The sequence below is a fragment of the Gymnoscopelus microlampas genome, assembly GCF_963454915.1.
Source record: "Gymnoscopelus microlampas genome assembly, chromosome: 19".
NCBI lineage: Eukaryota > Metazoa > Chordata > Actinopteri > Myctophiformes > Myctophidae > Gymnoscopelus > Gymnoscopelus microlampas.
The window spans coordinates 24,947,514-24,973,064 of record NC_139956.1 but is presented as its reverse complement, the minus strand read 5'-3'; the positions used below and the strand labels follow the sequence as shown (position 1 = coordinate 24,973,064).

Below are 25,551 nucleotides of genomic sequence, written 5' to 3'. Positions count from 1 at the left end.
TCATAATCCACCGGGGTGCGGCGAGCCGACGGCAGAGTCCTCGTCCAACCACAGAGGACACATAGAAGTCACATTCATGTAGTTGGGAAAAAGGGTCTTCAAAATGGACGCCATTGGCACCCCAAAAAAAATACAAAAAATAAACAAATGACCCCCCAAAAAAAGATGTAGAAAATCAAGCAGTGTCACTGCAACAGATTCCAGGTCTTGTGCTGTACTTGTCTGTCTGCAAGGAGAGTTGTGGTGGTCTTGTCTTGTTTGTTGTAAGTTTTGATTGTTGTTGATTGTGATCCTGGCGTAAGCCCGGTGTTGTTTTGGGAGGCGCAGAGGAGGCTCTGGAGAGCAGGAGAGTGTTAGCCAAAGTCTCATCCTATTAGTGCTGAGGCTTTACCGGGATCCAGAAATGCTGATCTCTCTCTCTCTCTCTCTCTCTCTCTCTCTCTCTCTCTCTCTCTCTGACTTTGTTTGTTCTATCTCTCTATTGATGTTGTCCTGTCTTTGATGAAGTCCTCCTCTCTGTGTGTATCTCACTCTCTTTGTTCCCCACCCCATAGAGAGAGTACTTATTTCCTTGTATTGTTTTCCCCTGTAGCTCTTACTTTCTATTGACTTCCATCTTTCTTGTCTTTCTCTGTCTCTCTCTCTCTCTCTCTCTCTCTCTCTCTCTCTCTCTCTCTCTCTCTCTCTCTCTCTCTCTCTCTCTCTCTCTCTCTCTCTCTCATTCGACAGCTGTCTTAATTATTCTTCCTGCCACGTCGGTGCAAGTGCAGCATTAGTCATTTAAAATAAATCGTTTCGTTGTGCTTTTCATTAGATGTACTTATATGTGTGGTGTCTCTCTTATCTTTAAACACCCTCATTTTGTGCTTCTCATCTCTCTCTCTCTCTCTCTCTCTCTCTCTCTCTCTCTCTCTCTCTCTCGCTCTGCTGTTCTCAGCGTCTTCCAGGGTGAAACTAGCCACTCAGCAGACTATTTTACCCCCCACCACCACTCACTGTGAACTCCTAACCTTTTATCTTTCACTCCACCCCTCCTCCTTCCCTCCCTACATCACTCTGCCTCTCTCTCTAGCACTCTTTTCTCCCTCTACTCTTTGAATCGAGATCCCATTCCAAGATCGACCCTCCTTGCCTCTCTCATGCCTGTGTCACCCCTCTCCCTCCCTTTGCCTTCGTCTTTCTCTGCTCACCGTCCATTCGTTCCATCGTTATCTCTCTCTATCTCTCTTTCCCTTAGACGATACTCTCCTCCAGCTCTTGGGTCTTCCCGTTCTCCTTGCCTCCTCTCCCCCTCTCTGTGGCGTTGGCACCCTTAGTGGCGTTGGCGTTGGAGTTGGAGTTGGTATTGTAGGCGTGTATGTAGCCCCTCTGCAGCGGAAACCTGGCCGACGCCCCCCCTCCGTACTCCCCGACGCCGCCCTCCTCGTCGCCGGCCATCGCCGAGGCGGCGCCCGACGCCGCGGCGCACTGGACCAGCATGCCGTGCAGCGACTGGCTCCGCCGCGTCCAGATGACGCTGAGGCGCTTGGCGTAGCTCACGGCGCCGTAGCGCTTGGCCACGATGGTGGCCGTGGCGTCGGACGCCGTCAGGGCGACCGAGGAGCCCATGTCCAGCGAGTGCCGCCGGCGCTTGCCGCCGATCCTCCTGGAGGAGGGGCTCTGCGGGGAGGCGGGGCTCTGGTAGGCCTGCGACGAGTTCCACCGGTCGCCCGCCGCCCCCCTGGTGATCCTCCAGTCCGTGAGGTCGGAGTCCCGCAGCGGGACCGCCAGGGAGAAGCTGGCGCGGTTGGTCAGCTCCCGCTCCAGCCTGGGGCGGGGGCGGTCCCTGCATGGGCGCCCCTGGCGGGGGAGGGTGGACGGAGGGGAGGGGGAGTAGTACAGCGGCGCCCGGTCGGAGTCGGGCGTGTACGCCAGCGCCTTCTCCAGCTTCCTCTGCCTCACCACCAGCGCCATCTCCCCCCGCCGCCTCCCCCCCCCACTGCCGTGGCGGAGGAGACCACGCCCCCGGCCGACAGGAAGTGCTCCAGGTTGAGCTTGGGCCTGGGTTTCGGGGGGAGCTTGGGAGGCAAAGGGGAGGCGCATTCAGCCGCTTCCCTGTCCTTCTCCTCCCTCCCCCCGCCCCCTCCTCCTCGTCCTCCCCCCCTCTTGGAGTCCAAGCCGTTGGGCAAGACCACCATCATCACGTCCCCGGAGCCGTTCGACTGGTACATCCCGCCACCGCCGCCGCCGGCCCCGCCTTTGTCTCCGCCTCCGTTGCCCGCCGCCTGCTGGCAGCAGACGCCGCCGCCCGTCTCGTTGCCCGCGTCGTGGCACAGCATGTGGTCGCCGTGGTTGCACACGCGGTGGCGTACCATGAGCGCCACGGTGAACACCAGCAGGGTGACCACCACCACGCCGCCCACCAGGATGGTCAGCGTCCCGCCCAGGAAGTGCGCCTGCAGCGAGCGGCACGCCGGGTAGACGTCCTGCGTGGCGAACGAGGTGCAGCCCAGCACCTTGGTCGCCGCCAGCGACGTGACGGCGTCGTCGAAGATGGCCAGCACGCACAGGTTGTAGTCCACCCCCGACACCAGGTTCTTCAGCATGAAGCGGTCACTGGTGGAGGGCAGGATTCTGAGGGAAAAGGAGAAGAAGAAACGATAGATATCAGTGGCGTGCACAGACATTTTGAGGGGCAGGTGCTCAAGTAAATTATACTTTTTGTTGTTTACTTGGTGTGCTCTTTTTTCCCTCTACACCTATACCTCTTTGCCAAAAATAGCCGATCTACAAGCCCACAACGCCTCGCAGCGCGAGGCGTTGTAAGCTTGTAGATCGGCTATTTTTGGCTAAAGTTTTCCTCAGAAAAGGGATGCTAGGTTTCGAGTGGTTATGGTAAAAAGAAAAATCATATCACATAAAGATTTGGCGGACCGCCTGTAGTAACTCTGAGGACCCCCTAGGGGTCCCGGACCCCCTGTTGAAGACTCTTGCTGTAAACTGAAAAAAAGGGCACTTCTGGTCATGAGGGCCAAGGGCAGGAGCTCGAGCACCACCTAGAGTCTATCTGTGCACGTCCCTGGATATCAGTCAATGGAACGAAGTGATTTGCCCAGGTTCACTGTAAAATAAGAACTTTTGGGTGCATTTGTACACTCTCACAGTTAAATGAACAGTTAGGGTTTTACTGTGTTGTTGCGAATTGCTGCCACCAGGCTCACCAGCAGGAAGGTCTACTAGAGAGGATTTACAAACCGTGTGAACAGTCTACCATCACTGGTCTGTTGACTACATTGAAAGCTAGTGGATGGAAATGTGCAGTATATAAAATGGCAGGTGACCTTGTGAAACATGACTTGAATTAAATATCTGCTTTAAACAACAACAAAAATCTTCTTTTTTCTCTGTCCAAATCTTTATTGCACGATATGGAGAGAAAAAAGGCACAAGGTCAGAATATATTGGAACTGTTGCAAACCAAAGATAAAAAAGACAGGAAGATTGTCAGAAGGAGGTAAGAAAATAAGGTTATGATGAAATCACAAGGTCGAATTGAAGGATGGATGCTGCAAAGCCAAAGCGGGGAAGAGAGAGAGAGAGAGAGAGAGAGAGAGAGGAAAGAAAATGAGGCTATTGATAGAGGCTGAAGAAATGTATGAAGACTGAAGAGAGAACTCTTTGTGTAGGCCCATTTGGAGGACAAGGGTGTGTGCGCGTCCGTGTGCGTGCACTGCTATCTGCAAGAAGTGAATAGCAAGGATTTTTTTCAGTTTTACTTTAAAAAGGGCGACGTTTTACGTTTCCTCGTTTTAAGCGTTTACAGCACCCGCTGGAAGTGATGGTTAGGGGACAGGTGAACGAGGTCAACACAGAGAGAGAGAGAGAGAGAGAGAGAGAGAGAGAGAGAGAGAGAGAAAGAGAGAGAGAGAGAGACATTGTGCTATGTGTGTGTGTGTGAGAGAGAGGAGAGACAGTGGGTTTCACACCCACTGCAGCTCGAGCCACTGTTGTGACTGACTTTGCCCTCTGCTGTTGTTGTGTGTGTGTATGTATGTTGTGTGTGTGTGTGTGTGTGTGTGTGTGTGTGTGTGTGTGTGTGTGTGTGTGTGTGTGTGTGTGTGTGTGTGTGTGTGTGTGTGTGTGTGTGTGTGTGTGTGTGTGTGTGTGTGTGTGTGTGTGTGTGTGTGTGTGTGTGTGTGCACTGTGTGTTTTTTGTGAGCACAAATGTTTTGTTAGTGATCTCCCTGTCTGGTTCTGTCTGCGACCTCTTCACTTCCTCTCTCGCTCTCTCACTCCCCCCCTCGTGCCCCCTGTTTTCTTCTTTTACACATCTGTATCTCTCCCTCTTTTTCCATCCATCTCATACATTTTCCATCTCTCTCTCTCTCTCTCTCTCTCTCTCTCTCTCTCTCTCTCTCTCTCTCTCTCTCTCTCTCTCTCTCTCTCTCTCTCTCTCTCTCTGTGACTGTGTCTGTATGTCCTTTCACTGCAGAGATCAAAGGCTGTGTTTGTATACCAGACAGCAGTCTGGTCTCTCTCTCCTATCTATTCTCCTCTCCCTTTCGTACCATTTTCAATCCCCTCAGATATGGGCTGTATTTTCTAAATGTCATGTAGCCCGACTCTGACTCTGACTCTACAAAAGCAGCATGTATCCAGACACCAGTGGGAGCCAGTCCTTGGTATCATCTCTCAACATCCTTAATAGAACCGGTCACATGCGCCGCATTCCCTCGCAACGGCCCCAACTGAACCAGCTTAGGATTTCAGGGTGAATCAGGACGTCGGAAACACATACAGTACCTGGCCTTCCATTTGTCCTGGATGAGGGGGAGCGATAAAAAAGAGCTGGGAATGGGGTGATATCTGATAACCCCTTTGGTCGATAACTGATAACCCATAGGGCTGATACAACAGTAGAAATCTGTGGCCACCGCACACTGCGAAAGGATCATTTGTTGATCAAATGCTATTTTCTCCTTAACTTTGTGACCAAAAAAAAAAAGGCTATGGGCATGTTATAAACAAATTATTCGTCTGGGCATTCCTGGCTGTCCTCAGTAACCAGCCTCGTTGAAGCTATTAAGTTGTTTTCTAATCTAAGTAGTTTATATATGTAATGGAGTGAGTGGAGCTATTTAGAAATTCAAATGAAAGCAGAGTGTGTAAGCGGGTACCTAATGAACTAAAGACTGCAGCAGGGATGTTTTGCTCAGAGAGGCAGCTTACACCAAAAGCCTGAGGGAAAGCAGGAGAACATTAGCTGTGTCAGCGCAGTGAAATGCCCCTTTTTACGTCCTGTGTCAGCCAAATGAAATATACATGACGTGCTGCCTGCAAAGCCCGGCGCCGAAGTCTAGCCCGAAGTCTGTTTCTCAATAAAAGGGGATGGGTCATATTATGAGCATAGTAAAATGGACCTTTAGAAAATATGACAGCCGTTTCGTTTCTTCCCCAGGCCCTTTATGTGTGCATGTAGAATTGATAGATCCCGTGAGATGCGGAGATCATGGACTTGACTGTGGCTCATACGCTCTCCACAACAAAAAAAAGAAAAGTATATATTTATATTTGGTATTTTCCTTGGCCTTATCTGCCTCGCTCTGTCCTTGACTCTTTACACTACGATTTGTGAATGTCCTCTCATCTTTTCCTCATCACTGCCTCTCCTCTGTCCATTCACTTAATTTGGTGGACTCGACAGGCCTGTCTGCTGTTAAACTCAGAGAGAGAGAGAGAAAATGTGGCTGACTCAGTCAAGTCAGCCACATAATTGAGGACAATAAATCCAATCCGTTTCTGTTCTACTCTTTCATTTGTCTCGGCCCACGCTCAATGTGTGAAGCATTCATGCCAGACCTGTGTGTGTGTGTGTGTATCTTTATCTTATATGAACTAAAACTATTGCAATATGTATTGTGATGAGATAGGACACTGAATATTGTAAAGGCTTTGGCTTAATATGCATTATCCAACAGCCAGGCTATTCAATGGTCCCTGTGTGTCACTCACACACACACACACACACACACACACACACACACACACACACACACACACACACACACACACACACACACACACACACACACACACACACACACACACACACACACACACACACACACACACACACACACACACACACACGCACGTGCTCGCACACACGCACACACACGCAACCCACGTAAGGCCTTGAGTCATCTCTAATCCTTCTATTGAATCTATCCTTCCCTTCATCCTTCCTTTCAGCATTTTCTCTATCCCTCTCTGCGTCTGCCCCCATCCATGTCATTCTCTCCTCCATCCTCCCTTTATGAAATAAATGTCCCTCTGTCATCTCTGTTACTCTTAATTATCTCTCCATCCCTTCATCCTCTGCTCTGACCCCCTCTCTCTCTCTCTCTCTCTCTCTCTCTCTCTCTCTCTCTCTCTCTCTCTCTCTCTCTCTCTCTCTCTCTCTCTCTCTCTCTCTCTCTCTGTGCTGTGGTCCTACTGTGTCTCTATTAGCCAGATATATAACTGTACAGTGTAACAATGATTTAGCAGCCAAGGTCGCTATGCTCGGCTGGTCTCTCCTCCATCCCCTCTCTCCCCATGTCTCCTCTCCTCATGTCTCCTCCCTTGGCCTGTCCTCCTCTTCCCTTATCTATCCCGTCCTCCTGTCTTCACTCCCTCCAGACATTTTGCTCCACTTCTGTCATTTGCTCTCCTCCATTATTCCCATGTTGCCCTCTCCTCACTCCCTTCTCCCATCCTCCTTCTCAATCCTTCTACACTCTCTCTCTCTCATCCCGCAGCACTGTACCTTCCAAATTCACTGAAATATACATGGCCGACTTGTATGCATTCATACATGCATTCAGGTGACTCAATATTAATCCCCTGCTTGTGTGCTTTAACCCATTGAGACCTGAAGCCGATTCTACATGTCTCCTAAATCCCAACAGTTTTCTGAAAAACGTATGTTTCTATATCAGTGGTGCTCAATCTTTTTCATGTCAAGGACCCCTAAAATTATATGTATTTGGCCGCGGACCCCCATCAAAATATTTTGTTCCAGGGACCCCCAGAAGCAAAGATTTGAGTTAAAAATGTTCGCTTTAAAACAATATATATTCAAAGATTTGCACACATTTTCACGATTTTTCAAAAATAGCAGATCTACAAGCTCGTAGCGCGGCACTCGGTGCCGCGCTATGAGCTTGTATATCTGCTATTTTTGAATAACCAAAGTGTAAAATAATGCTTTTTAGCTCAAATCTAAAAATGACACAGTTCCAGGTCTTAATGGGTTAAGCATGTTTACCTATAGTACATAATATAATTATAGATGGCTGTACTGCACAGTGTTGTCACTCTGCGTACATAAACTATGTGCATAACGCGCTAAATTGACATCAGTCTGAATGCTCATTAGGGCTCCTTGTGTGTGACACTGTATGCTCGCGAATGTGGAATGAAATGCAGCAGCATACATTCATGCATATTTCATAGTATTCGTATGCCGGTGACTGTGTGTGACTGTGTGTGTGTGTGTGTGAGAGAGAAAAGCTCTCATCTCGGTACCCAGCATTTGAAGAGACAGCCAGAGCACTCCCTAACCTATCGTACAAGCTGTGTGTGTGTGTGTGTGTGTGTGTGTGTTGGCCGTCCTTGTGCCTTCTAATTATGGTTCAGCCCTGCACAGACAGAGTCAGACACACACACACACACACACACACACACACACACACACACACACACACACACACACACACACACACACACACACACACACACACACGCAGATGCAGGGCAGTCATGGAGGAGGCAAGGGAATGCTTTGTTCAAGGCCAACGACACGGACGGGTAATTATTACCAGAGAGAGAGGGAGAATGAGAGAGATACAGAGTGGGAGAGAGAGACACAGAGAGAGGGGGTGAGATACAGAGAGAGGGGGAGAGATATAGAGAGAGGGGGAGAGATACAGAGAGAGAGAGGGAGGGAGAGAGATGCAGAGAGGCAGACTGAGATGCAGGGAGAGAGGGAGATATACATTAAGAAGGAGACAGAGTTGCAGAGAATTGGAGAGAGGTATAGATGAGTAAAATCTCTGTCCTGTCCTGTTTTCTGCACTCTGCTTATCTCTACCTTCACCCACCCTCTCTCTCTCTCTCTCTCTCTCTCTCTCTCTCTCTCTCTCTGTGTCTCTCTGTGTCTCTCTCTCTTTCTCTCTCTCTGTGTCTCTGTCTCTCTCTCTCTCGTCTGAGCCCTGTGTCATGGTCTGCTGCCAGAAGTGATGATGAGGGGACAGAGGGACAGACGGACGGCGCAGAGAAGAGAGAGGAGGAACAAGGCAATTACTTCCTCCTCCGCTCTTCTGGCGACCGCACCGCACCGTACCGCACCGTCTGCCGCTCCATACCGTCTGTCACTCTGTTTGTGTTGGGTGTTTTTTTTTTTCATCTGTTTGCCTTGTTTACCCATCTGTTTATCTATGCCTCCACCTTTACATTTTCCATTCAGTTGGCCTTATAAGCATGAACGTTTATACAATGTTGCCAAAGCTATTTTATCTATTTTGTTGCCAAAGCTATTTTATCTATTTTTATTTATACTTTTTAGTCAAGGATAAAAAAAAAACTCTCTCTCTCTGTCTGTCTGTCTGTCTGTCTGTCTGTCTGTCTGTCTCTCTCGCTCCCCTCCAGACCCCACACAGAATGTTAATCTCTCCATTATGTCTGTCTGTCTCTTCCTTTCTAGAAAACATCCCTTTCTCTCTCAAACCCTACAATGCAAGGGTGCCATAATATGTGTTGACTACAGCATATCAAAGCAGCTTTCTCCCTCTTTTTTCCCTCTCTCCCGTTCTGTCCCTTTCTATCTCTCCCTCTCTCTCTTTCCCCATCTGTCTGCATATACTGTAGTATGACAGACATATTGTTGAACGGTGGCCCACTCCCTTTCATCTCTGTGATGAGAGTTGACAACGTCGTATTGACAATGTCGTTTAAGGCCTCATTACATTTCCCCCAGAGAGCAAGAGACCAACAGCCCCTCCTCTTCCTCCCTCGTTGGCTTCATCGCCCTCCTCCTTATTTTGCTACTCCCCTGTATCCCTGCCTCCCTCCTTGTTTCCTTCATTGATTCCTTCCTATCTTCCCTTTGTTCTTTCCTTCCCTCCACGCCTCTCGCTCTCCTCCCTCGTGTCATTCTCCTCCCATCTCTGTGCCTCCATTTCCATGCCCCGTACCTCTCCTCCGCCCAGGGATGTAGTATTATCAACACGCCTATCCAATGTCAGCTCTATACTTAGCCAAATTGGGGCGATCGGTAGCACAGGATTTTTATCCATTACAAATATATGAAACCCAGGAGTCACGTAGACTTGACATGAACACTTGATTTGTTTTGTTTCATTTTCTTGCTGCATCCTTCATGCTCAGATCGATGGAGATTTTCCGATGCGGACGAAAAGAACATCGAATATATGCCAACCATGGTTGTCCACTAACCCCGAACTTAAACGGTCTGTTTTATTTCTGGCTGCTCCCCGGTTGCCGTAACTTTATTGAGGCTCCTCTTGCCCTCGTTTCCTTCCCTGTAACCCTTCCTTCTGTTCATGCCACTCTCTTCTCCATTATCTCCCCCGCCTTTCGCCACGCCATATTTTGCTGTAACCTCTCCTTTTCTCTCCCTCCCAGGGCTGTAGTTCAGTATATCATGAAAGGAAATAAGAGTCTGCACACTGGTGATGCTGAAAAAGCTCTGCTGTATTTGTATTGCGTCGTCAGCGTTTCGATCAATCAGATCTCCATCAGGACATATACATGGGAATGGGCATACACACACATACGTTTATGTAGGTCACCGTCCACACCCTGATAGGTTAACCCCAATAGGGCAAGTGAGGTTACAACAATCGACTCATCAAATGACTGGCTTTACATAAAATAAAAGTAAACGGTGTGCAACCCATCCCTGAATCCAAATAGCAATAAACACTCACTTGTCCTATTGGGGTTAACCTATCCGTGTGTGGATGGTGACCTATATAAACGTATGTATGCCCATTCCCTTGTATGTCCTGATGAAGATCTGATCGATTGAAACGTTGACGACGCAATAAAAATACAGCTGAGCTTTTTCAGCATTACCAGTGTGGAGACTCTATTTCCTTCTATGATTGACTACGATGATTGCTTCCTTGATGATACTGCTGCGTTTATGATTGTGCTGCTTTTATGGTTCTGCTGCTTGCACCTGGGCCACAGATGTGCGGGCACTACCTTCCTACAGTAATGTAGTTCAGTGCTCATAATAGGTGAATATCCTGGGGAAATGGCAAACATTTGGCGAAAATAGCAGATCTACAATCTTACAATGTGTTGTGAGATTGTAGATCTGCTATTTTTGGCAAATATATTTGGTGCGGAGGGAAAAAAGTGGGGGGCCAATTATAGACCCCTGGGTGAGCACTGTTAACAAAGTATATAGGCATATAAAAATACACAAATATTATGACCACGGATAAAGGCTCTAAAAGTGTGAGAAACATATTTTACATTTCACCACGTCTTTCTCATCTTTCATCATTAGGTTTTTCAATGATTTTTCAATTAGTTGTTTGAGTTAATGGAATCACTCCTCTGTCTCACTGTTTCTCCGTACTCCGCCCTTGACTGGCTGCTTCATGTCTGGCCGTCCCACCTGCCACACTCCCACCTCGATCAGGCTCATTATTTCTGGAGCTCAGTGTGATTCTCTGCTTTTCTTCTCTTCCTCACAAGCTCCTGTCTTTGGCTGTCAAATCCTGCGGCAAATTTCTGACACTTGTGAGAGTGGAGTAGCCTGTTGAGAAACTCCAAACTGTGAAACGCCGTACCTAACATGCCTTGAATATTCAGCGCTTAAGCGTGCACTCTGCCCTAGAATCTACAAACCGCATAATTGGTATCCTCCAAGCTGCATCAGTGATCCATAAAGACCTCATGATGGCAGCTGGGTGTACTCATTGGAGTGTTCCATGTAACAAAAGGGCCAGTAGTTTGATACCCGGAACATGAACCATGCCTGCTATTCAGTAACGCAATGCAAATAGCTCTGAAACCCTTCAGATAGACACGACACAATAGTTGGCTATTACTGAAAATGTATTTCATGTGCTCTAATGTTCATTATCTTATAGATTTTTTAAAATTGATTTTTACGAACATTAAGGCAAAGCCAATGGTTTAAGCTCTATTTTTAATTTTTTTTCGGCCTCAGAAGAAGAATACCTTTCCCTTCTTCCATTGAGGAATGTAGACCCTGGTGTCGGGTAGGACCTGCCTGAAGGTCATAAGCCCAATATCTGCCGTGGCCAAGCAGGGATTCCCTCTTGGATGATATACAATTATAATTGGTCTCCCACGAGGGTGTTAGAGTTGCAGTTGATTGCAGCTTTAAAACGTAAACACAAAATATCTTTGCTAGAGCATTTTAGTGTGCAACCATCCCCATGCAGTTTTCTTTACAAAACGCCGCTCTGTGACAGGAATGTCTCAATTGTGTAGTGGGCTGAACTACTGTAAATGTACTTAGTTACAAAGAATTTGTAACTAAGTACATTTACATTTTTGGATTATTCGTTTTTAGTTTTTTTGCAAGGTGATGACTTTAACTCCACTACATTTAAAAAAAAACAAAAAATACTTTTGACTCCATTGTTACATTTCTAGGAAGGGACTCTTAGGACCCATACTTACAAATAATGTTTATGTTTCAAATATTGTGAAAATAGCTGATCTACAAGCTCTGCAACACGTTGTGAGCTTGTAGATCGGCTATTTTTAAGATTTTTATACATTTTAAAACTTGTGAAATGGGACATTCTGCACATTGAGTACTTTTACTTTTGGTCCTTTAAGTATATTTTGATACCAATACTTTTCTACTTTTACTCTTCTGAACATTCCCGCCAAGTTTTGAAAATGTATTTAGTTAATTTGTACCTTTGAATACCTAAGTATTTACTTGAAGTCATACTTTGTCCGCCGCTGAGTATGTGTAATAGGTCCTATACACATACTCATACCTATAGGACATACCTCTCCTGGGTGTCTGGCATTGGGAAAAAAACGGGGAGCACTGGTTACTCCATCACAGTCTCATTCCCTCGCCACCTCAATCAGATTTGCTTTGTGATCTAATCACAGCGATGTGATTACAGGAGGGACCCCGCCACAGCATGTCAGGCCTCCTGGGACACGCAGGGGACGTTGTGCATCACTCAGCAGGCCACTGACCCTGCATGCCTCCCACCACATACAGTGCACACCTGGCAATTAGCACATCAACGCCATCAACGCTATACAGCAGTCTTTTTTGTTTAGTCTGATGATAAAATATGACACTTGTCCACTGACCCCACCCGCTCTCTGTCTGTCTCGTTCTCTCTCTCCCTCTAATTCACCCGCCATGATACGTTTTTTTTCTTCTCGCGCCAAGGTAGATAACAGCAGTGGTGAAAGCAATAACATCGAAAACATAAACAGAAATGATGGTTGGGACATTTCTCTCCTTATATCTCATAACCATCTCTCCCTCCGGCTGCCCTCTTAATTTCCTCTGTCCTTGCCTGTATCATTCTGTCTCTCTCCCTCCCTCCCCTCTCTCTGTCTATCTCTGTCTGTCTCTCTCTCCCTCTCTCTCGTTGGCCGTCTCTCTCTCGGTGATATAATATTGTGGTTGGGATGAGCTGTGGTGATAACATCACAGAGTCCTCCAGTGGAAATCCCTGGCTCATGTTGTGGTATTCATGCCTTTCAATCGGCCCCTTCCATTTTCTCTATCTCTCCACCGAGACCGCTCGCCTCCCTCCTTTCCTTCCGCAGAGCCTCTCCCATCAGACTCCTCATCTCCTCTCCCTCCTTTCTGTGGCTAGCTTCTTCTTTTTTTTTTGCCAATATGCAAGCCATCGGGTCTAATCTCTCCTTTGAGACCCCCCCCCCCCCCCCCATTCCTGTCTTCTTTCTCTCCTCCTCCAAACCCCCAGCCCCACTGCAGTGTGGTTCGTTTAACTTTTTTTCTTTGTGCAAATTAAAGACCCCCCCCCCACACACACACACACACACACACACACACACATAGACACACCATATCCGTCCTTTGAGACTGGTTATGATCGTTTACTCCTATCATATTTCCTCTCTCTCTGTTTCTGTCTCTCACCCTGCAGTTTTTTTCTTCTGTTGTCTCTCTCTCTCTCTCTCTCTCTCCCACATGCACACACTCATAGACACAGCGTCTATTTAAATGTTTCTCCTCCCTCTCCCCTCCCCTGCGGTCTCTCCTCATTCTTTCAGATCTGCCCCCCCCCTCTCATCTCCAACTCCGCCATCGTGACAAGCCTCATACTTTGTCTTCCCTCCATCCGTCATGCTGTCCCTCTAAATGCGTGCGTAAATCTCAAAGGTCTCGTCTCTCTCCCTTCCCTTCGTGCGTCATTCTGCCTCTATCCGTCCGCCATTCATCCCAGAAGCCCTCCGCTTCCATCGTCTATTCTTTTGTCCGTGTGGTGTGTGTACTATGTGTGTACTATACGTAGGAAAATCCTGTTGTTATCCTTAGTGTTAATGTAACTTCCACAAGACGGTCATCGTCATATTTGGGCAAAGTTTCAGCCCACCTCAATTGTCACACAGTACAGATTAAAGTTTTTAAAAGTGAAATATTTTCAAGAGCATTAAATGTGAAAAATGATTACTTCCTTGGCCTACGGGCACAAGCCACACACACACACACGCGCGCGCGCGCGCGCACACACACACACACACACACACACACACACACACACACACACACAGGCCTTCTTTTAGACAGCTCGCCTACGCAGTAAAAATGTACTGTGATTTGATTTGACTGTGTTACTCACATACGGCCAAACCAGTGAGTGTCCAGGAGTGACTTTGTTCTTAATGAAGACGCACACATACACCTTTGGTCTTAATAAAGACGCACACATACGCCTATAGATGATACATGTGTAACACCTAGCTATACTGCCACTCCCACCCCACTCACTTTCCATCTTTCTGTATTGTTTTCATCCTCTGTTGGCTGTGACAGTGATTGACACACACATGAATGTTTTGTCGTTTGTGTTGTACATGCATTATGAAAATAGCATTGATTGAAGCCTGACTCATGCTGTGTTAAGAGACTGTGTTCCATCCTCTCTTAAATTTGACCCCATCCCCTTAGGTAGTGTGCAAGCCTCTCGGCAGACTAGGTACTTGTTGTTTCTTTTATGCTACAACTAGTAAGCATGTTTGCAATGTAAGAAGCTGAAATACAAGTTAGAAATATGTTCAGCGTCTAGCAAAAGAACGCCACTATTCAAATGTGGTTTCAGTGTTCGCCTCACCAAGCCGTGACCAGCACGTCCCCCTGCCATCTGTTTAGCACTACAACTGGAGTGCTAAACAGAAGTAGTACTACCACGCAACGATGCGTAGTAAGTACTACTACGCATCCATGTGCCCACTGCACAAAAGGGACTTAAGCAGTCGACTGTAGACTATTAGTAATGAATGACTCGTCACGTATTACTTATGCCTGTGTCAATACATGCTCTGTCAAATGTAAATGTGCTGAAATCTAATTTTCCTTTGGAAGACGGACGCACAGATTAGCTCACACTTGGTTACATGATTTACTTTTGACAGGAATATTCCTCTCTCCTTCCTTTCATTTTCCATTTTGCCTTATGTCAAGTTTGTGTCCCGTCCATCGTTCGGTTCATCAATTTGTCTCTCTTAATTTCAACCATACATTTCTTGCTCCCTCCTTGCGATAGGCCCAGCCCCATTCATATTGTCTCTCAGTGATAAATAAGCTCCATACCCATCTATATTCTTTCTCAGTGATAAGCTTCATATAATTTGTTTCTGATTTCCCAAGGGGAACAGCGCTTAGGTAAACATGCCGTCACCTCACATTATTCCCTAAAATGTCAAGTTAACAAGTCAGTGCGTTTAATAGGATATGGCAGCAAGCATCGCCGCATTCACCTCAAATCCCTCATCTGCACCAACATTTTTATAATGCTCCCGTCCCTGTAGACCTATAGCCAGTAAACTTGTCCATGTAAGACAGGCTGGAGATTTCATTTTGAATGTGGCGTGACATGACTTACCAGAGGCTTAAATGCTGGTGAGAAGTCACAACGTGAACACAAATCACATCGACAGTAAGGCGATAATAAGCGCTTGCCCCGTGAGCAGCAGGGGGGATTTGATGCCTTCCACATTGTTTGAGCCTCCTGGCCACAAATTCCAACAGACTCTTTCTCCTCCTCCTACACTCCCACCCCCTGTTCTGCCTCCACCAGCTCATCCCTCCATCTCTCTCTCATCCATATGCACCAGCTACCCAACTGTTGAGCTCTGCGGTGTCATGCAGGGCTAGAGATAAATGTTTAATTACCACCCTCCCTCCAGCCCTTCATGTCTCTCTCTCTCTCCCTCCCTCCATCCCTTCATGTCTCTCTCTCTCTCTCTCTCCCTCCATCCTCCCCTTCAGCTATCCATCCGGCCATGTACAAGGTTAACAGTTACTGAACAAAAGTGCCACGCTGATAAATATTTCAGGGTTTGTTGCAAAACGAGACGCTGGTTCGGGGCTGGCGCAACCCTACTGTCACAAAATGGTTTCAGAAAGTAAGTGACAGGCTGTCACTTGGCATTCTGATCTAAAGTTAGGATTTTGACATGCGATTTCTCTGCAGGACAGCAACTCTTGCCTATAGCGACTACTATGCAATGTTCTGGAAAATGCGATCAATTTATAGACACACCAGGGCTTCACTGTAATATGCAGCCAAGAATCTCACGCACAGCAGCAGCCTGGCGTATAACTGTAACTTGTTGGCTACCATTGTGGCACAACATCAGGTTAGATGAAGGTTGGAGGACTTATAGGCGGCTGCATGTCCACCAGAGACTTGCCGCTGGTTTTTCATTAATTTCTTATCGGAAAGTTTATACTCTCGGTGCTCATGACCCAAAACGGAGATCCAACCTCTTTTTAGTGCTGACCTAAATGATTTTAACTTTGTCTGAATGCAGCGTACAACAATCTAGCTTCAAAGCCTCGCCAACAAATAGGAATGAAGCAGAGGCGGGACCAAAGAGAAGTATCAAGGGTCTGTTTGTTTAGCAAACACTGTATGGAGCAACTTAATGCTCGATGCTAATGCTATAGTAATGATTCAACTTGACAACATGTCAACACACCTTAATGCATGGCACAAGGACTACTGCCGTCACTACTGTACCCTGTGTGGCATTCATTCACAAAATACACAAGATAATCTCCTACATGGTCAATGCGGGATATGGATATTTGTACCATAGCTACAACATGAACCCTAGCATCCTAATGCTGAGCGATGTCATAATAGAAGAACATTAGCTGAATGTAGCATATCTACAAAATCACAAAGTGTCACAACACAGTGCAATTATCTTGTAGATCGGCAAAGAGATTTTGTGTAGATGGAAAATAATGAGGGACTTTGTTGAGGGACCCCGTCAACAAAGTGCATAGGGTTCAAGTGGTTAATTAATACAGAACAGTAATACAGAACTCGTTAAATAGCTACCACTGCATGCTTTGAATAATGAAAATAAGTAAACACTTCAAACTGACCTGTAGATGAGTGTCTCGTCAGCTGTGCAGTTATATTGTATCTGATACATCCAGACCAAGTAACCTCCGGCCGAGCGGCCTAAATCCCATCGCACCTGTGCCGAGGTGGACGTAATCCCCTGCACTCCCACCATCCTCTCTTCCTCGACCTCCTCGTCCCCCTCTGCCTCGCCGTCCGCCCTCTCTCCTTCCGACGCCCTCCCGTCCTCGCCGTCCTCCTCGCCCTCTTTTCTCCCGTCATCCCCCTCTCCCCCCCCGCGCCCCCCTCCATTGTTAATCCCTCCATTTTTCCCGGTGGTGATGTCCGACAAGCCGGGATCGCTCCGTAAAATCCCGTTGGTAGTGTTCTTGCCGGTGGCGGTATTCCCAGCATTTCCGCCAGCACTGCCTCCTCCCGTGCCTCCCCCTGCTCCTCCTCCCCCTCCGCCGCCTCCTCCTCGGTGAGGCAGCGGGATTATCTTCAGGTCCACACTCGCTGTCGCCTCCCCCGCCGCGTTGATCGCGATGCACGTATAGGTGCCGTCGTCCCGGGCGACAGTGACCAGGATGTCCAGGGTGCCGTTGCTGAAGGAGCCGGTCCGCGATGAGTTGGCCACAATGCGGTCATCCGGCGACACCCAGTGGACCACCGGTTCAGGGTCACCGATGGCGCGGCACTTGAGCGTGGCGCGCTGGCCCTCCAGAACCCACAGTTTGTGTGTGTGCCGGGTGATGAGTGGCGGCTCGCACGTGAACTCCTCCTCTGGTATGGACCAGAAGTACCTGCAAGAGAGAAGGGGAGGATTGCAACTGTTAACTACTTGATTTTAATTGAATAATCGATTTTAGGGCAAAGTTTTGATTTACTTTTTTTCTTGGCATAAGCAACCAACAATGTCAAACACATAGGAGATCTACAGTACATCCTCATACTGTGTCACAGCGATGCGTTGTGTACACCATTGTACCACAAAGTCTCAAAGTCGATTAGATTTGTTGATTTGTTTGCGTGTGTGTGTGTGTGTGCTTCTAGATTATTCAATTAATCAAAAACGTAATCGATAGAATAATCACTAAGGGAATAGTTGATAGTTGTATCACTAGATGAAAAATAAACCTACTGGAATTAGTTTGAGAGACATGTGGATACAGTGGATACAGGACAGGTGTATATGGCATCCTGAGTTTGACAGCTCATACTGTGCAGGCACTCGTCAAGACCTCATGTACAATGCAAAGGAATAGTGCAAAGGAATACTATAGAGATCGCATCACCTCTGCCCACGTACGAGAAATTCACAAGAACTTGACTCACCGATAGAGAATGTGACGGTGAACACTGACACACACTGTCATGACCTTATGCACAATGCAAGATATCCTATACAGTCTCAGCTGTACAGCTGCCCTCGACGAATGAGACTGCATTGCAGTGAAATGGATGGGAATAGTGGGAATGGAGAAGAAAATGGTGTGTCTTGTTTTGCTGTTACCTGGTGTTTATAAGAGCTTTCAATAACGGCTTTGCTGATTCAGTGGACTAGGATATGAATGTTTCGCTTAAAGCCATTTATTAATTGGCAAAACCATATACCATGAAGTACACTTGATGTACACTTCAAGTCGGCGCTTGAAGTGTACTTACCTTCTATGCAACCCTAAGCCTGCATAGAACATTTGAAATGCTAGGATGGAGAGCAGGTGGTCTTGAATAAATATAAAAGAAAAATAATATAAACAACTGACGTATATAGGCTTTAATGAAGTGATGTTTACCTGGCAGCCAGGTGAGGGGGCGTGGCGCAGGTCTCCATGTCATCTCCACGGATTAGCCGCCGTAACCATAGCAGCTCACAGTTGCAGTGCAGCGGGTTCCCCCCAAAGTTGAGGCTGATGATGGTGTTGTAGGGGGTGGGACTTATCGCGCCAGTTTGGGACCTGGTGACAAGGAGTGATTTTTAATATATTTTTTTAATTGAGGTAGTGAAAATAGATGCGTCACGTTGTGAGCTTGTAGATCTGCTATTTTCACTGCTTTTGTGCGACACTCTTGTATGACGAAGTAGGGGGTTAATTTACGGAAAAAACAGAGGTTTCTGTCCGACAGAGACGACATTCTGGTCATGTCATAATAGGCAAACATTTGGTGAAAACAACAGATCTACAAGCTGAAAATGTGTTGCAGCACAAGAAAGGGGTCCCAGTACAGACCCGTGGGGGACCCCGGTCAATGAAGTATAATAGGGTTTAAGTGATTAGTACAATTAAAAACATATAACAGTGCCATTGATGGAAAGCAAATGAAAGATAATTCCAGAATATCAGTCTGATGAACAAAAGTGAAACAATTTTAAATCGATGACTAATAGATGTTTCTCAATACTTAGAAACTATGTTACTCTTTGCAGTTTTGCATTTTGTCTAAAGGAAAACACGTAGTCATAAAATAGTGAAGAGTTGGCATCAATAGGTCTGTAACAGCTTGCAGCTTAAAAATCAGACAGATAATTGTCTAAACAGTCCATAGAAAGCTGCTAAGAATGAGGCCAGCAGCTCATTTCAACAAGAGTGCTGTCATAAGCATCCTGCCTCAGGGCCTTGGCAAAATAAAAAATGAATAACATGACAACATTAAGGAAACCGTACTCAGCTCAACTTATTTCATAAGCAATGCCTTTCTCCTTGCAGGCAATTTATGCGCCTACTGTACAAAAAGCAGCCCCAAAACAAGCTGTTGAAAATGCACTGAATGTGCCAGTTCATAAAAGGCTATTTATGAGATGGCCGCTTTAGCTTGCATAGCCGTCAAATGACTATAGCTCAAAGATTCACTGCAAAATACTATTTTAAAATGACTTGGTGGGTTCACTGGAGTCATGTATTATTTTATGGCACGTCATTAACCCATGTTGAACCAATATGTTGATGTTCTTTTCTTCGGAACAGGAATCTGTAAGCTTTCCTGTAGTTCAAAATCTGTGTTTCATACTATAACAATTTCCCAAAATATACCAGTTTACCACTAAAACCCTACTGTTTATACATTGTTGACCGGGGTCCCCAGGTGTCTATACTGTGCATTACCAACATGATATACTAAAACAAAGGCTATGGGCCATAGTTTGTTCGCCTGACCTGAAGTACACTTTAACAGCCCGCATAGAATATTTGATGAAATGCTAAGATGGGGAGAGCAGGTGGTCTTGAATAATTATGAAAGAAAATAATATAAACAGAAATATAAAGAACCAAAATCGCTTTGAGGCTGCCATCTTGCCGATCCCCATGGCTATGTGGAGATAAAAAGCACAGGTGGGTAATTGTAAGTGCTTTTGTAAAGCTCTCCCACAGTGCATTCAGTGTGAGCCACAATGGTGGGGGGAAAAAAACGGTAAGATGAAAACCAACTAGTGGGATCTCAAAAGAATAACGATGCTCCACTGAAAGATTCTGCTGTAAGGTTGCATTCAGGTTTAAATGTTATTGAGTGACTATAAAACTATTGCTGCCACTTCATCATGACAAAGACTTACAAAGGATACCAAGATGAGAGCACAAGACTGTTCTTGAAAAGTAACTAGTAGACCTTGGGTTGTTTGTTAGCACTAAAAGATAAATGCTGTTAAATGGGAAACACTTTTATGCATTGTAAACTGGAACTCTTGCCAACCATTACTGGCAAAAAATTATTAATATTATTATTGTAATTTTTTTCATTACAGTTCTCTTCCATGTACACGCCACGGTTATATTTTGATCCAATCCTCATCTGCACATAAAACAATATTACTTTTCCACATTGCCTCTAAACATTGCTGCCATTCCAAGGTAGTAAAATATTTGTGTCCTTTAAAGCTATTGGCTTCTTTTGAAAAACCAAAACACAAGGAAAAAAAATTAAATTGATAATGATTATCCTAGTCTATAGAAACAATATTTACAATACAACCCATTGTCATAGAAAATTCTGGTAGCACTTGCTATGCATCCTATTTCAGCTATTCTTTGTATGCCTACAATTCCCATCATTCATTTTGTGGGCAAGCATCAGCCTGGCTCACCAATGTGGTTGAGTCTGTGGTTGCCATTACATCAATCAAGTTTGTTTGGAAGTCAGGAACACTGTTTTGCCGTTCACACATCGAACTAGGACAATGTCGGGGCCACCGAGCTTGTAGACTTTATCTATTTTCGGCGCACAACTTTCGTAAAGCTGTGGAGAAAATCTGCAGCCGTCTGAAATACCCCAGAGTCTGTATAAATTCAACCAAATGGGCCCGTAACGCTGAGAGTGCACACTCCCAGAGGATCCGGGTTTTACATGTTAGATCCCGTTAAGACATACCTGGCAAAGAGGGGATCTGGGGGCAGCGTCCGTAGCCTGTTGGAAGTCATGTCCAGCCGGGCCAGTTTATAGAGTTCTCCAAAGGCCCCCTCTGCTATGTGGTCTATCAGGTTATGATCCAGATTCAGAGTGTGGAGACTGGCCATGTTCTGGATGGATTCCCACGGTACTCTACATTTGGAGAAGAAGAAATAGGATGTTAATAGGCTGGTTTTCTTGTATAATGTATCAGGCTGGGGTCGACTTTTTGGACTGAACATGCTGGCAGTGTTCTAGATGGACTCCCATGGTGCTCTAAACTGAACAGAGAGAAAAAAGCAAGAGAGAGATGTTAAGAGATTAATTGAGTGATTTAATTCCTAATGTCTCCAGCTGTGGTCTTTGGCATTTGGGCTGAACAGACTGGCAATGTTCTCTCCTCCGTTACACGAAAAACGCCTGAGTGACGGGAAGACGAGAGAACATCAAGAGGAAATCGGAGAACGATTTGTCACGGCTGCTAGCCTCAAACACATTATTCCCACAGCAACGGCTGATGCGTACCTCCCAATCTCACTACCCCATCGGGAGAGAGAGATTAATGCAAGAAAATTAACACAAGGATGCATGGGCCTATGCAATAAGATCCGTCTATAGGCGACGTTCAGATATTCCTACATAATGCGCTACTCTGTGGAAAACACCAAGCCAAGACTAATTAATGGTGACAACAATGACAGACGGAGACCACAGCAGATGCTGCTCATTTCCCTCCCCAAACCTTGGCTATTTCCGAATGTCACATCTCCCATCTGCGGGCCCAGTGCTGCGGTCACTCTGTATTCTTCTGAGGTATGCATTCGTTGTGCTTCCGTTTTGGGAAGGCAAAACGGCACAAGTTAAACAAAGGTTCAGTGAAAATGCAGACGTGAGAAAATAAAAGTAGGGCTGACATTTTAGAGCATTATTTTATATGATCATAAATTATATTGAATTATTATTGCCACTTTATGATGAGAAGAGAGCGCATAGTGCCAGCCGTGCGATTCCAGCATTGATTCGTTTTGCTACAGTGTGTGCCCTGACTGCCCTCTCGTCGTCGAGATACGGTGTCAGTTAGCTGCAATTCCACGATGCACTGGGAACATTTTGAGGTGAATCGACTGACAGTCATGACGGTATTGTCTTGTGGATAGCTCTTTGTGAAACATTGTTAGCCTGTCAAAGTTGTCCATTTGCATGGCCTTGAATGTCCCCTTGCTGATGATGGCCTTTTATTGTATGAGAGTAATTAGCAGATCATTTTCTATTGAGGGAGTTCAAGGTGTCTATGAGAATGCAGACAATAACAACAGATGTTTGCATTCTTTGCCTATAATAGAGTATAATAGCTGTAAGAGGGAGAGGGGCAAGGCTCTCTGATTCAATAAAATGATCCTGGTTCAGATGAGAATTACAGACAGGAGGATGTGGGAGGGTAACATGAGGATCGCTCTGCTTCAGCTTCAACAACATTACTGTCTATAAATGTGTGCCCATACTCCATAGTCAAGTTGTATCATTAGTAAAGTCTTCCTTGCCTCTAACCATTAGTATACTTTGACGCAGTGTTTCCACTTTCACTTCCATGACCTAATTGTTCGACATTATTGAAGCTTTCACTGCGTTGCCAATGCTGATCCTAGCCGTAAGCAATGTTGTCGAGCTCCGTTGCCTTAAAAGTAAACCGTGTGGATCACCATTGCTAGCTGTTTTATGGTACGCTTGATCCATACAAATACATCTTGACTTGGACTTGAAAGGAGAGCTTTAGTTGTGATTGTCCCTTCCCCCACATGCTATACCGGGAACATGACTAGGTGGGCTAGCTCACACACGTGTGAGCTTCCAACCTGTCTAAAATAATTTGATCACATTCAATTTAGCGTAATAGTTTTATTGCCCTGTGCTCTATCGCAAATTGAGACGCCTTTGTGACGACGCCAGAACGGCGATGAAACTGGCCAACTTCAATAACACCTCATTGGAAATGGCCTTCCGCCTGGTACTCTGAACAGGAGAAGACAAACAAACAGTTTGTTAATGCACGCCTCATTAAAAGTCTTTACACTTTCTTCTCGTGGCTTCGTTGGAGGTTGGAGAGGGGCCAGTGGGCTCCTGTAGGGGAGACAAATGAAACATCTTAATCATAGCTGACAGTCACAAGCTGCTGAATACATCAACACAGTGGGGCTGGAATGGAGAATAGATGAGATTGGAGAGAGAGAGAGAGGGAGAGAGAGGATCAGCTTTGTTGTTTGCCATCATCGACTCCTGTGGAACACAATAGAACATAAGGGGGGGGGGGGGGGGGGGTTAGAGTAGAGTGGTGAGGCATGTTGGTTTAAAGTGGACTGAGTTCAGGTGTGCATTTACTTCAACCAAAATAGAAAGGAATATCCCTAATGCACTTTAATGGCCTGAGAGTCAGTCATTTTCCTGCAAGTTCCTGCAATTTGAGCCAAGTTCGGAAAGCTTCCTGTGTTTGCTGACCCACTTGTCTGATCATACAAGGGGCTTTGTTTTTTCCCAGCGATCAATAATTCAGCTTGCTTTGAAAGTTTGTTTCTCTGCTGGACTGTAGCTTTGCACCCAAAAAAAGTTTGAGAACTGGAGGCAGGAAGAAGAACAGAGCCGAGAAATGAAGAGAGTGCAGAGCAAAAGAGGACAGATATACTCTACGTACTGTATACAACATAGACAATCTACCTTCTCAGGTTGTTGTAGGACATGTCCAGGTCCTCCAATGAAAGCAGGAAGTCATCGAAGGCCTGGACAGAGACTTTAATCAGCTGGTTATTGTTGATGATCAGGTGTTGTAGATTGACTAGGCCTGCGAGGTCTCTGGGCCCCAGTATCGTCAAACGGTTACCTATAGCAACAAATAAGAGATAAAAATCGTTTTAAGCCTGGTTTATACTTTGGCATAGTGCAGTCGCGTGCCAAAAAATAGCCAATCTACAAGCTCTCAACGCGTTGCATCCGCATTGCGTTGTGACCTTGTAGATCGTCTATTTTCAGTGCGTGACACTGTAGTATGACGGAGCATAAATTAGATTGACTTAAATTAAATTGACTTAGACTTGCGTTGGACTGTTAGCTCACTGAAAGAACACTACAAGCCAAAATGACCACCAAAGAATCCGCCGCTTCACACGCTGCTGAGCCTACAACTCGCCACCCGCACAGGCCGCTCCAGCCCGTTTCTTCCACAGAATTGAAGTGGATGGGGAAACCGCGCCCCCCCCGCGTAAGTGAGCCGCTGTATCGTAGAAACATCCGGCTCCGCCTGCTTAGTGCTTACCGTCCAGATGCAAGGACCTCAGACTCTCCAGGTCGGCGAAGGCCAGCGGTCGAATCGTGTGGATGGTGTTCCGCGACAGCGTCAAGTCCACCAGGCCGGACATGTTGACGAAGTCGATGCCGCCCACCTCGGTGATGAAGTTGTCGGCCAGACGCAGCTCCACGGTGCGCCGGTCCACGTGCGGCGGGACGAACAGCAGGCCCTTGTCGGCGCACAGCGTGCTCAGCGACTCCGACAGGTTCCGGCACACACAGTGGAAGGGGCAGGAGGAGACCATGCCCCACGTCTCCCCCGCGCCAACCAGGGAGGGCAGCAGGCAGCATGTGACCAGCGTCAGCCAATGGAAGGCCGGGAACGCGGCCGACGCAGAGGCGGCAGGCGGCGGCGTCCGCTTGGCGGTCGCCGGGCGGGCGCTGTGGGCGAAGGGGGAGGAGGAGGGGGAGGGGGAGGGAGATGAGGGCACACAGGAGGAGGTATGGAGAGGGGCGGGAGGATGAAAAGAGAGCGCTGATGCGGGGAGGAGGAGGGAGGAGAATGGAGGTTGTTCTGTCCTTTGTTTGGGGTGGAGCCGCGTGTGGGGTGGGTGGTGTTGTTTGCGGGGGCTGAGGGGTGGGGGGTCAGGCATGGTAGAACGCCTGGCTATCCACAGACCTGGAGACAGATGGAGGGAGAGAGAGGAAGCGTTTTAGCTCACATCACCTGAGCATGTGTGTGTGTGTGCGTGCGTGTTGCGTGTGTGTGTGTGTGTGTGTGTGTGTGTGTGTGCGTGTGCCAAGCTTTCCCATCTTCCTACACTGACTAGACAGTAGTGGAGTGTGATGTTGTAGTGAGTGTGTGTGTTATATAAAATGAGTAACACTCTACAGCATACTGCTCTTGGTGATTTAGTGCAGAAAATTCCAGCATTGAAAACCTGGCCTCAAACTACACACACACACACACACACACACACACACACACACACACACACACACACACACTGAGACCTACGTACTTTGTCAGACTACAGGCAGAGTATTGCCTAGCAACAACATCCCAAAATACCCTTAACACATCCGTCAGTCCCCATAGTAACCTGGAAAGGATTAGACAATGGTGTTATCATATACAACAAGGTGTTCTTCAATTCTTGGTCTCTGTGCTAGCTTCCGATTCTACAAATGTCTTCTAAATCCTAACAGTTGTCTGAAAAATGTATGTTATATCAGTGGTGCTCAAACTTTTTCATGTCAAGGACCACCAAAATTATAC

At 46.6% G+C, this 25,551-nt stretch overlaps 1 protein-coding gene and 1 pseudogene across 2 annotated transcripts in view; one reads left to right on the top strand and one right to left on the bottom strand.

Annotated features, from left to right (window-relative positions):
- The window catches only part of LOC311034334 (pyruvate carboxylase, mitochondrial-like), a 454,227-nt gene that overhangs the window by 273,279 nt on the left and 155,397 nt on the right, over positions 1 to 25,551 (top strand). The gene's annotated exons all lie outside the window — the stretch shown is intronic.
- Positions 1,234 to 24,925, bottom strand: LOC311035084 (leucine-rich repeat and fibronectin type-III domain-containing protein 2-like; annotated as a pseudogene). The gene is made up of 6 exons: positions 24,301 to 24,925; positions 23,706 to 23,868; positions 20,979 to 21,149; positions 18,410 to 18,571; positions 16,655 to 17,416; positions 1,234 to 2,613 (listed from the first exon to the last, which is right to left on the bottom strand). The product of its transcript is annotated as a leucine-rich repeat and fibronectin type-III domain-containing protein 2-like (transcript).